The following is a 13,644-nucleotide window of genomic DNA, read 5'->3' on the forward strand; positions in this document are numbered from 1 at the left end:
TCTTGTGTCTAGTTGTTCTGATGTGCAGTGCTCTATAGTGTCGTTTTGAGGGTAGGAGTTGAAACAGTTTATGTCCTGGATGCGAGGGGTCTGTAAATATTTTCACGGCCCTCTTGTTGATTCGTGCAGTATACAGGTCCTCAATGGAAGGCAGGTTGGTAGCAATTATTTTTTCTGCAATTCTAATTATCCTCTGAAGTCTGTGTTTTTCTTGTTGGGTTGCAGAACCGAACTTTGCATGCTTTTAAAATTTTAAAATTGCAACAAGCAACCAGCCAGAAATGGGTGCCTAACCTTGTTTTTTATCAGGTGGGGGCTTGGATGGGGGGGGGATAAGATAGGTAAGCCTTCCTCTTCTCCCATCCCCATACAGACTTTGAGAGCTTTACATGTTACAACTGCATTGACAACAGCCGCGGCGGCTTCCTGAACAAACTGGGACCTCTGGATGCCAAAAGGTTGCTCATCCTTTTGTGGGCTCAGGGTTCGGCATTCCATCTGAATCACTCTGTTTTGTTATTCTGTCTCCTTGAAGGGTTCCAAGGTTTTGCTAAAAATGATTATATTTATCATGCTGCATGATGTATTTGTATGTATGGGAACCGTTCTTGTTAAGTGAGCTTGTTTAAACAGTAATGGTTTCCCGACATAATCCTAAGATTAACCAAGCCTTCTTGACCATAAACAAACTTTCTTTAGTGCCTCTTGGGGATACCGAGCCTTAACTACGGTAATCACTCATTCATGTGTTCGTTGTTTAGATTAGCCTTCTGCCTACTCTGGGTGTGCTTTATTTTTTAATTCAATTCACATTGCTTTTTGTCTTAGGGGGGTAATAATTTGACTGAATGAGTTGCCCCAATATATATTAAAGGTGAGATAACAATATAATGCAATAATAATTAAATGGAAGGAGATGGCGGAGGAAGAGGAAGAAGAAGAAGAAACAAATATCCATGTTTTATCTGTGCTGTACACCGCCCTGAGTCTTCGGAGAAGGGCGGTATAAAAATTTGAATAATAAATAAATAAATAAATTAACTATTTTACTCAGTCTGCTTTATATGAATCAATACAATTTGTTGTTGTTAGTTGCGAAGTTGTGTCCGACTCATCGCGACCCCGTGGACAATGTTCCTCCAGGCCTTCCTCTCCTCTACCATCCTCTGGAGTCCATTTAAGCTCACGCCGACTGCTTCAGTGACTCCATCCAGCCACCTCATTCTCTGTCGTCCCCTTCTTCATTTGCCTTCAATCTTTCCTAGCATTAGGCTCTTCTCCAGGGAGTCCTTCCTTCTCATTAGGTGGCCAAAGTATTTGAGTTTCATCTTCAGGATCTGGCCTTCTAAAGAGCAGTCAGGGTTGATCTCCTCTAGGACTGACTGGTTTGATCGCCTTGCAGTCCAAGGGACTCGCAGGAGTCTTCTCCAGCACCAGAGTTGAAAGGCCTTAATTCAATAGAAGCAGAATAAGGCTTTTGTTTTTCCATCCATCCATCCATCCATCCATCCATCCATCCATCCATCCATCCATCCATCCATCCATCTTGTATGCCGTTCATCTCTGCAAGGGCAACTCTATCCATTCATGGTATCATGGATGCGACTGAAGGGATGAATTTCCTCCATCTTCCTGCAATTTCTGACCCTCCAATTCTGTTTCGAAGGGGTGACGTGCGTGAATAGGGATACACTTCAAAGACAAAAAAGACCCACAACAGGTTCCCTTACAACAGTAAAACTGTGCTCGTGTAGGATTAATAGATTTTTTAAAAAAGGACTAACTTGCTGATAAGAGCAAATTGTCTTGTGGCAAATCCATTTTTTAGATATGAATTGATTGACCGTGTCAAGATATTTTCACAACCGGAAACTCATTAGGATTCATTTAATTCCCACTTGCCATTTAATTCTCTGGGAAGAGAACTTTTCCTCCGAAGTAACTACCAGGATTCAGTGACAGTGGGGAGCTTCCGTCCCAGTTTCCTGTGCATTACTTTTATGAAAGCAGCATAACTGTTTTAATATAGAATTGCAATTTTTAAAACCCTGTAGAACGACAACAGACAGAATCTTGTGGGGGGAGGGGGGATGGAGCGGAGTCAAGAGAGGAATCAGACTGGAATCTGGTTTCAATAAATGGTCTAAATCCGGATGGATGGATAGATGGATGGATGCTCTAGGTCAGGGGTCTCCAACCTTGGTCCCTTTAAGACTTGTGGACTTCAACTCCCAGAGTCCCAAAGCTGGCTGAGGGACTCTGGGAGTTGAAGTCCACAAGTCTTAAAGGGACCAAGGTTGGAGACCTCTGCTCTGGGTCTAAGTCTTCTTGACTCTTACCAAGCACCAATTTAGTGCTGATTGGCTGTTAATTGACCAATTTTTGTGTATGAGCATGGACAATAAATCAGCTTAACTAGAGCTTTACATCAGAGGTGAGATTCACATAATTTACCTTTTGTTCTCTCAGCGCCGAAAATGTGAGCATACGTGCCTTCCGCGCATGCGCCCGACCTCAAAAACGTGCCTAAATAGATAGCAAAGACCCAGGCGCCATTTTTGGTACCAGTTTACCTGAATCGGTCTGAACTGGTTAAATACTATCTCTGCTTCACATGTGGCCCTGATTCTGCGCCCCCTGAGCCGGGCCCCCTGCCAGAAAGTGACTCGGAAAGTGAGGGGGAAGGGCCATCAGGACTTACCTCTGGAGCACCGACTTCCCTGGCTCAGCTCCAGGAGCCAGAAGCAGGCCAGGTGGAGGAGATAACGAGGCCTCCGTCCCCTGACTCTTTCCCCCCCAGGCCACGCCTCCAGACCCGGCTGATGGCAATCAGGCCTGGCTGGACCCTAGGTTTGGTAGGCAGGAGAGGCGGGAACAACAAAAGCAGGGGTGGGGCAGGCCTAGGAAGTGCTGAGTCATGGAGCCACACCCCACAGGATATAAAAGCAGCAAGGGCTGCTGTGTCTCTTCGTAGCAGCCAAATCAACTGCTTGACTAGAGCTGAAGTACTGTTTGTTGACTCATCGGCATCAAGGGAGATTACAGAGACACTTGGCAGACGCTCACTAGTTTGCTGCCAGAGCTGATAGCCGGCTAATTAAGCCATCGCTCGGACGGAGGCGAGGGGGACAGAACAGTGCCTGGTCTACCCCGTGCACACACCTCAGCTCCTGCTTATTTGCCCTATTTAGTGTGACATTTTCTGCTCTGCCTGCTCTTTTGATGCTACCTGGGCTTCATTTGTGGAACTTCATTGAACAGTGCAGCCCAATCTCTTAAGTATCTATGGGGAAGGAGTTTTCTTTATCTCTCTCAAGTATCTTTATCTCTATCCTTCTATTTCCTTGTGTTAACATTTGGTGAAGGGTGGGAGGAAGGATCCAGTTAAGGCTCCTTGCCTCTTGATTACTTTTATGGCATCCAGGTAGTCCTCGACGTAAAGCGATTCGTTTAGTGTCCGTTCAAAGTTACAACGGCACTGAAAAATGTGCCTTACGACCATGTTTCACAGTTTATGACCTTTGCAGCATCCCCATGTTTACGTGATCAAAATTCCAACACGTGACAGCGCATTCACATTCATGACGGTCGCAGTGCCATCATAAGGGTCACTTGACCCTCTTTTCCGAACTTCGGACAATGGGGAAGCCAGATTCACTTAGCAACCAGGTTACTAACTCGCCCGCTGCAGCGATTCACGTAACAACTATGGCAAGGGAGGTTGTCAAACGGGGCGAAACTCACTCAACAACGGTTTCAGCAGAAACATTCACCACAGAAAACTTGGGCTCCGTTGTGGTTGTAAGTCGAGGACTGCCTGTACTTGCTCTTACACATGGGTGTATTGTATTCTTGCTGGAAAGTATCAAATCTAAAGTCAAATTTGCCTAAAAAACCAAAAGAAAACAAAAAATCCAACCCAACACAATATGCTTTCCTGAATGCATTGCATTCTGTTTCGCTTTGTTCTTTTCTCCTGGGCTTTTACAAAAGGTTGGTTGAAGAACAGGACGTCTGACCCCTTAATGGAAAACCCTAAAAATAGCTAACTTTTATGCGGCTTGAATACAGGGGTTTTTAAAAGAAAGGGAATGCAATAAATTACTGGTAGGTCTTACGCATTTAATTTTTTTATTTTCCTGTGAATAGTTTATAATGTAGTCCTGTATAATTTCATAATACAACTGGAGGGAAGAGGGTAATTATTTTTTTTATGTGTGTGAAGGATCATAAGAAAGGTATAATTACTATATATACTATATATACTATAATATCCATGGAAGTTACTTTGGAAGGCTCATTTAAGGCTAAAAGATAAGTCTAGGACAGGGGTCTGCAAACTTGGCTCTTTTAAGACTTGTGGACTTCAACTCCCAGAGTTCCTCTGGGAGCTTTGCTGGCTGAGGAACTCTGGGAGTTGAAGGCCACAAGTCTTAAAAGAGCCAAGTTTGCAGACCCCTAGTCTAGGATTAAGAATAAGTTGAGGCATTTAACTGATTTTTACAGCAAAGCTGGCTGAGGAACTCTGGGAGTTGAAGTCCACAAGTCTTAAAAGAGCCAAGTTTGCAGACCCCTGGTCTAGGATTAAGAATAAGTTGAGGCATTTAACTGATTTTTACAGACAAAGTACACAATAAATGTCCCTTACTAAGGGGAATTATATAAAGCAGTGTTTCTCAATCCTTCGCAACTTTAAGATGGGTGAGCTTCAACTCCCAGAATTCCCCAGCCAGTGTGGTGTTGAAGTCCACCCATCTTAAAGTTTGCCAGGGGTTGAGAAACACTGACATGCAGCAAAATAATAAATATTTATGTTCCCTATCTTTTGATTTTTTCCTGTGATGATGTCTGTGCCTGTTTTAAAAGAGCTGATAGTCTACGGGCAGTTGATACACATTTTCGATGTCTTCAGACTGCTTGGGTGGCTCTTGGCTCTGCTCTGGAGTTGTGTAGAAGTCACAGGGAGTTCAAGTGCGACTTTTGGACAAAAAGATTCAGAACTATTTCCTTTACGACAGTCCACAGATAATGGACAAGTTTGTTGTGCCTACTTTATCTTGGAAGACAGAAGTGATTGACTAGCTGTGGATGAGGAAATGGATTCTTCCTGCCTTGATAGTGATAGAGATGGCTGAAGGCATTTTTTTTCTGCCCGTTTGACTGAAAAAACTTAATGGGAAGGAGTGGGGTCCCAGCCTTGTAATACTCGGAACAAGCAGCAAAAGGACACAAGGCTTTTGAGATGAAGAGGGGATAACAGAACAGAACAGAATAACAGAGTTGGAAGGGATCTTGGAGGCCTTCTAGTCCAACCCCCGCTCAAGCATGAAACCCTATACCAGTGATGGCTAACCTTTTTGCCATTGCATGACAGGAGGCAGGGAGAGCGGGGAAGGATCACACATGCACATGCCCACACCCACAATTCTATGCACCTCGCGCATGTGCGCGCAGCCCTCCTGCTCCCTCCCCTGCTCCTGACATGCGATGGCCTGGTAGGCCCCTTTTTTTCTCTCACTGGGCTCCAGAGCCTCTTTATGAGTCTGGGGAGGGTGAAAACAGCCTTTCCCACCTCCCCAGAGGCCCACTGGAGGCCAAAAACTACCCATTTGCCAACTTCCGGTTGTCCCCAGACTCCTAGATATGGCTACGTGTGCCACTGATATGGCTACACGTGCCACCTGTGGGTTTGCCATCACGGCCCTGTACCATTTCAGACAGATGGCTATCCAATCTCTTCTTAAAGACCTCCAGTGTGAGAGCATCCACAACTTCTGGAGGCAAGTCGTTCCATTGATTAATTGTTCTAATTGTCAGGAAATTTCTGCATAGTTCTAGGTTGCTTCTCTCCTTGATTAGTTTCCACCCGTTGGTTCTTGTCCTGCCTTCAGGTGCTTTGGAGAATAAATTGACCTCCCTCTTATTTGCGGCAACCCCTCAAACATTGGAACATTGTTTGTCTGAATTTGTGCAGAAGCGGATGCTAAAACTTTGTCTGGTGACATTTTATTGCAAAAAAGGCAAAAAAAAATAGTTGGGTGTTGATAAATGTTAGATAGCAATAGCACTTAGATTTATATACTGTTTCATAATGCTTTTACAGCCCTTTCTAAGCATTCACAGAATCATCATATTGCCCCCAACAATCTGGGTCCTTATTTTATCAACCTCGGAAGGATGGAAGGCTCAGTCAACCTTGAGTCGGTCAGAATCGAACTCCTGGCAGTGAGCAGTGAGTTAGCTTGCAATACTCATTCTAACCACTGCACCACCATAGCTCCCAGTCACTTATTGATCAAAGGTTTACTTCAAGGTTTGAGCTTATTCAAACCTATGTTCCCAAACCTATCAATTTATTTTGGGAAACAAGAATGGGCTTCAATTGGGCAAGGCAAGGCAAAGCAAAAATGTTAGTGTCAGTTTAAGCAGATTAAAAGGTTGCTTAATTCAACCTCATTTTGACCGTTTTAGTCATTTTCTGCCGCTAAATGTTGTGAAACTTCTTAATGTTAAGAAACTCCGTGAGATATAATAGTTATCATAAACTTTGCAAAGATTTGCCAAGAAAACAGCAGCAGCAGCAGCAAACACCCCCTCAGCTAACCTCAGAATGACTTTATCAGAAAGAATGCAAGTATATAAATATACACAGCGGAGAACACAAATCCTTTGGAAATTGTCTTTTAAGTTGTCTCTTGCATTGGTAAATAAGAATCACTACTCTGAGGATGGATGTTGGAATCTTTTCCATTCTATTTCTGTGTATGTTGTCAGGATATTTTTAACGTTATCCCGGTAGTCATGCTGATTATGGCAAGATTATGGCCTCTGGTGGCTCAGACTGGTAAGACAGTCTGTTATTAAAAGCAACTGCTTGCAATTACTGCAGGTTCAAGTCCCACCAGGCCCAAGGTTGACTCAGCCTTCCATCCTTTATAAGGTAGGTAAAATGAGGACCCAGATTGTTGGGGGCAATAAGTTGACTTTGTATATAATATACAAATAGGATGAAGACTATTGCTTGACACAGTGTAAGCCGCCCTGAGTCTTCGGAGAAGGGCGGGATATAAATTCAAATTAAAAAAAAAAGAAAGGAAGACATTTTTAGCTCTCTGTTGTCTAGGCAGGGGAAGCCTTGCCATTAGTTGGTGCTTATGGCATCCATGAGCACCAACTAGCAGTCAAACTCCAGAACACATAGACCGGTTTAACTATAGTTTCAACTGGGAAACTGAGCATCCTAGATCAAGCCAGGTCCAAAAACATCAGAGAATTCCTGGAAGGCAGGCACACAGACAAATCAGCCATCAACTGGCACATTGAGATAAACAATATCTACATACCATTCAAAAGAGACAAACAAAAAGCCAATACAGAAACAAAAAAACTAAAACACCTCCTCAACGGTAATCGACACCCAAATAAGGAGAGATTAATGAACACAAGATCAACATTAATTAATACTAGACCAACAATCAGGAAGTACACAAGACTCCAAGCAACTCAGACAAACTACCCTGTTTCCCTGAAAATAAGACATTCCCTGATAATAAGCCCAATTGGGCTTTTGAGCATGTGCGCGAAAATACTCCCCCCCCGAAAATAAGCCCTCCCCGAAAATATGTAAACGCATGCGCAGCTGGTCCCTGCCATTTCCTCTGGTTAGGGTTAGGGAGACAGTGCTGGAAATCAGGTAAGACAGTAAGAGGAGCCCCGTGCCCCAAAATAATAAGACCTCCTCGAAAATAAGGCCAAGCGCTTATTTCGGGGTTCAAAAAAACATGAGACAGGGTCTTATTTTTGGGAAAACACGGTAGCTAACAGTGAACAATAGCCCAATCAAGGAACCATCAAGATCACTCCCACTAACACTGACAGGGCAAGCCACTAATATATAAAATGAGAGCAAACCCCATTCCCTACTAGCACTGATGATGTCACCTAGTTTGGTAATGAAACGTCTGAAAGGAAACAACCAAGCTCAGAGAGCACCAAGGACCCCCACATGACATTATTTTACCTGTAAGACACGGGGGTCAAACTTGCAGCAGCATCACGTTGCCATCATGTGACGTATCGTGACTTTTTTTCCCTTCGCGGAGATGGGGTGGGCGTGGCCTGTGCGTGGCGCATCTGGCCTGCGGGCCGCCAGTTTGACATCCCTGCTGTAAGAGAAGAGACGAGCAGCTCAGAACTCTGCCATCAACCGGACAAGCAATTTGTTTTTCATGCTAGCTACCTGGGAGAAACCCAAGAAGTTTGTTTCTCAATGTCTTTGTCTGTCAATGTTGCTAGGGCCTCATATTGGAGAGGATATTTACGCTTCCTGCTTTAAAAAAAAAACTTTATTAATAAGGTCAAATCCATAGTGTCTTTAGTTTTTAAGTCTGGGTGTTTTTTCCCCCCCCCTTACGTTTGCTGTATCTCTGCTAAATACACTTCTGTGCTTGGAAAAAATACCATTTACCCCCTGTTGCCAGTAAGTTTTTCGAAAGCAGAAAGCAGCTTGAAGTTTAACAGTGCAACACTATGGACTAATGAAAAGGATCTATATTGAAGAAAACTCGTGTTTTTTTGCTTGGTACTGATTCATTTCAATTGAGCAATGCCTTTGTAGGGGTTATGACGCACAGGAAATGTAATAAATATGAAGTGTTAGTCTGCTGCTTTCATGTCACTTCATGAATCTTTGTAGATGACACATGGGCTTATTTTCTGTCCAAATAGGCAAAATCTTTGCCTTTGTAGTTCTCCCAGAAATCAAACACACCTTTTTTTTCTCTCCCGTCCAAAATGTAGCCATTATTATTGCATGACAGTTGACTTGGAAAGTTTGCCTTAATTGGTTCCCAAAGACAGCTGAAATGTTGAGTTATCCAGCTCTTAGCAGTGGGGGACGATTTTGTGTTAATTGTCCACATAAAAACTACATGTGTGTAAGCAATTCATTCATAATAGGTTGATAATAACATTAAGTTTTCGCTGAATAACTGGGGCCATCTATTATGGAAAGTGCTTTGTAAAACTATAATCCTGTAGACATGTATGATAAAGTCTTTGTATATACAGTGCTGTTGTTTTGCTAAACACACTAAACCATGACAGTTATGGCTGATTGTATTGTGCCACTTAAGCACTTGAAATAATATTCATAAATGAGGATAATCTTTATTAAAGGTAAGATGTAATCATACAGTTTTTACAAAAAGACATTAAGATATTTAATTGCTTGTTATATTGCTTTTTTTTCAATGAAAATGTGTGGGTTTTCCTGCCCCAGCAATCTTTTGGAGTCCTTTGCACTTGATTTTTTTTTTTTTTTTGGTTTGGAGACGTTTCATAATTTATCTAGGTAACTTCATCAGAATTAGTGAGTCTGGGGTTTGCTCCCTGTTTATATACAGTAACTCAGGGGTCCCCAACTCCCGGACTGTGGATTGGCACCGGATCGCAGCATGCCAGCAATTAGGCCGCACAAACAAGCAAAACCCCATCTGTGGGATGCAGGCAGTACACAAAACCACACTCCCTCCGGACTGCAGAAAAACCTCTCTCTATGGAACCGGTCCCTGGTGCCCAAAAAGTTGAAGGCCGCTGCTCTGACAGCGTTGGTGAGAGTGTGGTTTTCTCCCTGGTAGTTCCTTGATTAGGGTATTGTTTTCTGCTTGATTGTCTGGTGTTAATCCCTGCATATCTGGGCGTTGGCTGCTACAGAGGATATGTTCTGATCTTTTTGTTTCCTTCTTTAGTCGCTTGAAGTGTATGTAAATATGGTTCCTATCTGTGTGTAATGATGACTGATATATCTGAATGCCAAGCTTCCAGGAATTCCTGAGTGATTTTGGACTTAGCTTAGTCTAGGATGCTCTCAGATTCCCAGTTGAAACTATGGTTGAGGTTGGCCATGTGTTATGAAATTAAGCAGTTTTCGTTTCGTGTTCTGATGTCTAGTTGGTATCCATGGATGTGTTCAGCAGTGGTGGGTTTCAATTTTTTTTACTACGGGTTCTGTGGGCGTGGTCTGGTGGGCATGGCATGGCTTGGTGGGAGTGGCCTGATGGGCGTGGCAGAGGAAGGATACTGTAAAATCTCCATTCCCACCCCACTCCAGGGGAAGGATACTCTAAAATCTTCATTCCCTTCCCAATCCAGGGGAAGGTTACTGCAAAATCCCCATCAGCTGGGACTCAGGAGGCAGAGAATAGAAGGGGGCGGGGCCAGTCAGAATTTTTACTACCAGTTCTCTGAACTATTCAGAATTTCCGCTACCGGTTCTCCAGAACTGGTCAGAACCTGCTGAAACCCACCTCTGGTATTCAGTCTTTTAGTCTTCTGCCTACATAATGGCTGTTATAAAACTTTAGACCAGGAGTGTCAAACTCAAGGCCCATGGGCCAGATTTGGCCTGGGGGTTGCTTAGATCTGGCCCGCGGGGCCAGCCTGGAAACAGTGAAGGACCGTTCACTGCCAGTGAAAATGAATCTTGGGAGGGCTGCCTGTGGCCCTCCCGGGCTCCGATTTTGGCCGCAACGGCCTCCTGCAGCCTTTTGCCAGCAAAAATGGAGGGACGCATGCAGGACCGCGTGCAGGAGGCTGCAGGAGGCCATCGTGGCTGAAAACACAGCCTGGGAGGGCTACATGAGCCCTCCCAAGATTCATTTTCACTGGCAAAGGGCTGCAGGAGGATTCCCCCCAGCCCCACCTGGACCACCACAGGTGCCCCCGACACAAGTGACATTGTTCTGTCCCCCCTCGCCTCCATCCGAGTGATGACTTAATTAGCTGGCCACTATCAGCTCTGGCACCAAATTAGCGAGCGTCTGCCAAGTGTCTCTGTTATCTCCCTTGATGCCGATGAGTCAACAAACAGTACTTCAGCTCTTAGTTAAGCTGTTGATTTGCCTGCTACGAAGAGGCACAGCATCTCTCGCTGCTTTTATATCCTGTGGGGTGTGGCTCCATGACTCAGCACTTCCTAGGCCTGCCCCACCCCTGCTTCTGTTGTTCCTGCCTCTCCTGCCTACAAAACCTAGGGTCCATCCAGGCCTGATTGCCATCAGCCGGGTCTGGAGGCGTGGCCTGGGGGGGAAAGAGTCAGGGGACGGAGGCCTTGTTATCTCCCCCACCTGGCCTGCCTCTGGCTCCTGGAGCTGAGCCAGGGAATCCGGTGCTCCAGAGGTAAGTCCTGATGGCCCTTCCCCCTCACTTTCCAAATCACTTTCTGGCAGGGAGCCCGGCTCGGGCGGCGCAGACACAACAGACGTTGAGCTGGCCTCCCTCCTGGCCATGCCCCCTCCACCTCCCCCAAGGTCAAACACAGCCCTCAATGAAATCGAGTTGGACATCTCTGCTTTAGACTGTAAATTGTAGGTGAACTGCTGCTTTCCCCCCCACCCCCTTCTTAGGCTACTGGTCCTTTGGTTTACTCAATAGGATTTGGAGAGCTTCAGTTAGTTTGTGTGCTATGGTGATGCTGCATGGTTATGATAGTCTGTTGGTTGTTTCTGCACTGTGGTTTTTTTTTTTTTTTTTGGGATGTACAGCATCCTTTGATGGTGGTTTCAGTGGTCAGGCATTTTTTGATAAAGTTGTGCGGGCATCCATTTTGTTATGAAGATGTTGTATAAGGGGGCCTGTTTCCCTTTTTTGGTGTTCCGGGTTGCTGCAGGGCTCATCTGAATAACGTTCTTACGGGAAGTTGGATTAATTTTGCAATGGAGCACTTAGCTAGTGTGGGTCATATTTTCATAGACTTGTGTTTCTAATTTGCTGCTGTTTCCTCTGCTGATGAGAATATCCAGGAAGGGTCGTATATCGTTGTTTTCTTCTTCCCTTCTGAATTTTAATCCTTTGAAGATGTTGTTGATTATTCCATGTTATCTTCTCTAGTAGTTTCTCAATCACATACCGGATCTATATTTTTACTTGTATGTGTGCCGGAGTGTTATAGTTTCTAGATGCTGTATTATATAGTTCCTTCTATGAGTCCTGAGAGTGATAACTTCAAGAGTATTCCTCTGATTTGTTGGTATAATTTGTCCATCAGATTGAAAGTAGGTAGTAAAACAGAGGTTGATGAGGTCCATGATTCTGGGTACAGTATTTCAATGTTGACGAAATTGAAATTTTGGTGTATTGGGTTAGGTTGGATATGTTGTGTAGTGTTGCTGCAGTAGTTTCAATACTTTTCACTACAATTTCAATCAGCCTACCTTCCACAGAAGACCCATATATTGCGTGGGTCAGAAGGAGCCCTGAGAACATATCTATAGACATCCTGGACATAAACTGTTTCAACTTCTCCCCTCCAGATGGCGCTAATAAGCATGAACAACTAGACATAGGGACAGTTTTTCCCCCTTGTGTCATCACTCTACTGAAAACCTAATTCCCACAGCACTGTCTTTATGCCTAAGGATATTTACGCATGTAGTAGGGCTATAGTATTATTATCCTTCTTATCTTCTTTACTACTTCCTCTTATTGGTATTGCTGTTATGATTATTTGCTCTGTGGTTTTGCATTTACACAGAGAGCTTCTGCATTGAAGAGAAATTCCCCTTACTGAGATGTGCCCACCAGGCTTCCGTGCATTCCATCAGCCAGGGGCCCAGGGTAGGGGTGGGGGGGTAGCGGTTGTTATCAACGAGAGTCTGGAACCGAGGGAGGTCGCTGTCCCGCAGATAGCTGGTTGTGAAACCCTCCTAGTGAGGTGGGGCCGTGGGGTGCAGGTGGGCTTGCTGATTGCGTACCTGGCTCCTTGCTACGTAACGGCAGCCCTGCCCGAGCTGCTGGAGATGATAGCCGGGATGGCGGTTGAGACCCCCAGACTTATGGTTATGGGGGATTTCAACTTGCCGTCAGCAGGCGAATCGTCGACAGTGGCCCGGGAGTTCATGGCTTCCATGACGGCCTTGGACCTGACCCAGGTAGTTAATGGTCCCACCCACACTGGGGGTAACACACTGGACTTGATTTTTGTCTCGGGACAGTGGCTAAATGATCTGGAGTTAGGGGAGTTAATATCTAAACCCCTGTCATGATCAGATCATTTACTCCTTCAGCTAGACTTTTGAACCGCTGCACCACACCGCAGGGAGACGGAACTGGTTGATGGTTCCGTCCCAGGCGCCTGATGGACCCAGAGAGGTTTCTGGCGGAGCTTGGGCCGTTTCCGAGGGACTTAGCCCACGGCTCGGCCGAGGAACTGGTCGCCGCCTGGGAGGAGGCGGCGGCTGGGGCCTTAGACCGCGTCATGCCTTTGCGGCCTCTGACCCGGCAACGAACTTGACCAACTCCTTGGTATAACGAGGAGCTGAGAGAGATGAAGCGCCGGAAAAGACGCCTAGAGAGCGCTTGGAAGTCCAGCCGCTCTGAACCCGACCGCACACTAGCGAGGTCACATATTCAGACCTACCTAGTGGCGATCAGAGCGGCGAAATACAATTATTTCTCCGCCCTTATCGCATCGGCAGATAATCGCTCAGCCACCCTGTTTAAGGTGACCCGCTCCCTGCTTAGGCAGGAGGCTTGGGAGGACCCTCTACAGGGGGGTGCTGAGGATTTTGTACAGCATCTGTCCGATAAAATCGCTCGGATTCGGGACGGACTGGACACTGATTGGATAGATCCGGGTGGGATGGT

General features: G+C 45.2%; 1 protein-coding gene and 1 long non-coding RNA gene across 5 annotated transcripts in view; one reads left to right on the top strand and one right to left on the bottom strand.

The window, feature by feature from the left end:
- The window catches only part of DYM (dymeclin), a 291,188-nt gene that overhangs the window by 26,420 nt on the left and 251,124 nt on the right, over nucleotides 1–13,644 (top strand). The window lies entirely within an intron of this gene.
- Nucleotides 7,685–8,894, bottom strand: LOC131192128 (uncharacterized). Its single transcript, XR_009153651.1, has 3 exons — nucleotides 8,414–8,894; nucleotides 8,240–8,326; nucleotides 7,685–8,165 (listed from the first exon to the last, which is right to left on the bottom strand). It is a non-coding gene; the product is annotated as an uncharacterized LOC131192128 (long non-coding RNA).

Source organism: Ahaetulla prasina, chromosome 2, assembly GCF_028640845.1.
Source record: "Ahaetulla prasina isolate Xishuangbanna chromosome 2, ASM2864084v1, whole genome shotgun sequence".
Classification (NCBI taxonomy): domain Eukaryota; kingdom Metazoa; phylum Chordata; class Lepidosauria; order Squamata; family Colubridae; genus Ahaetulla; species Ahaetulla prasina.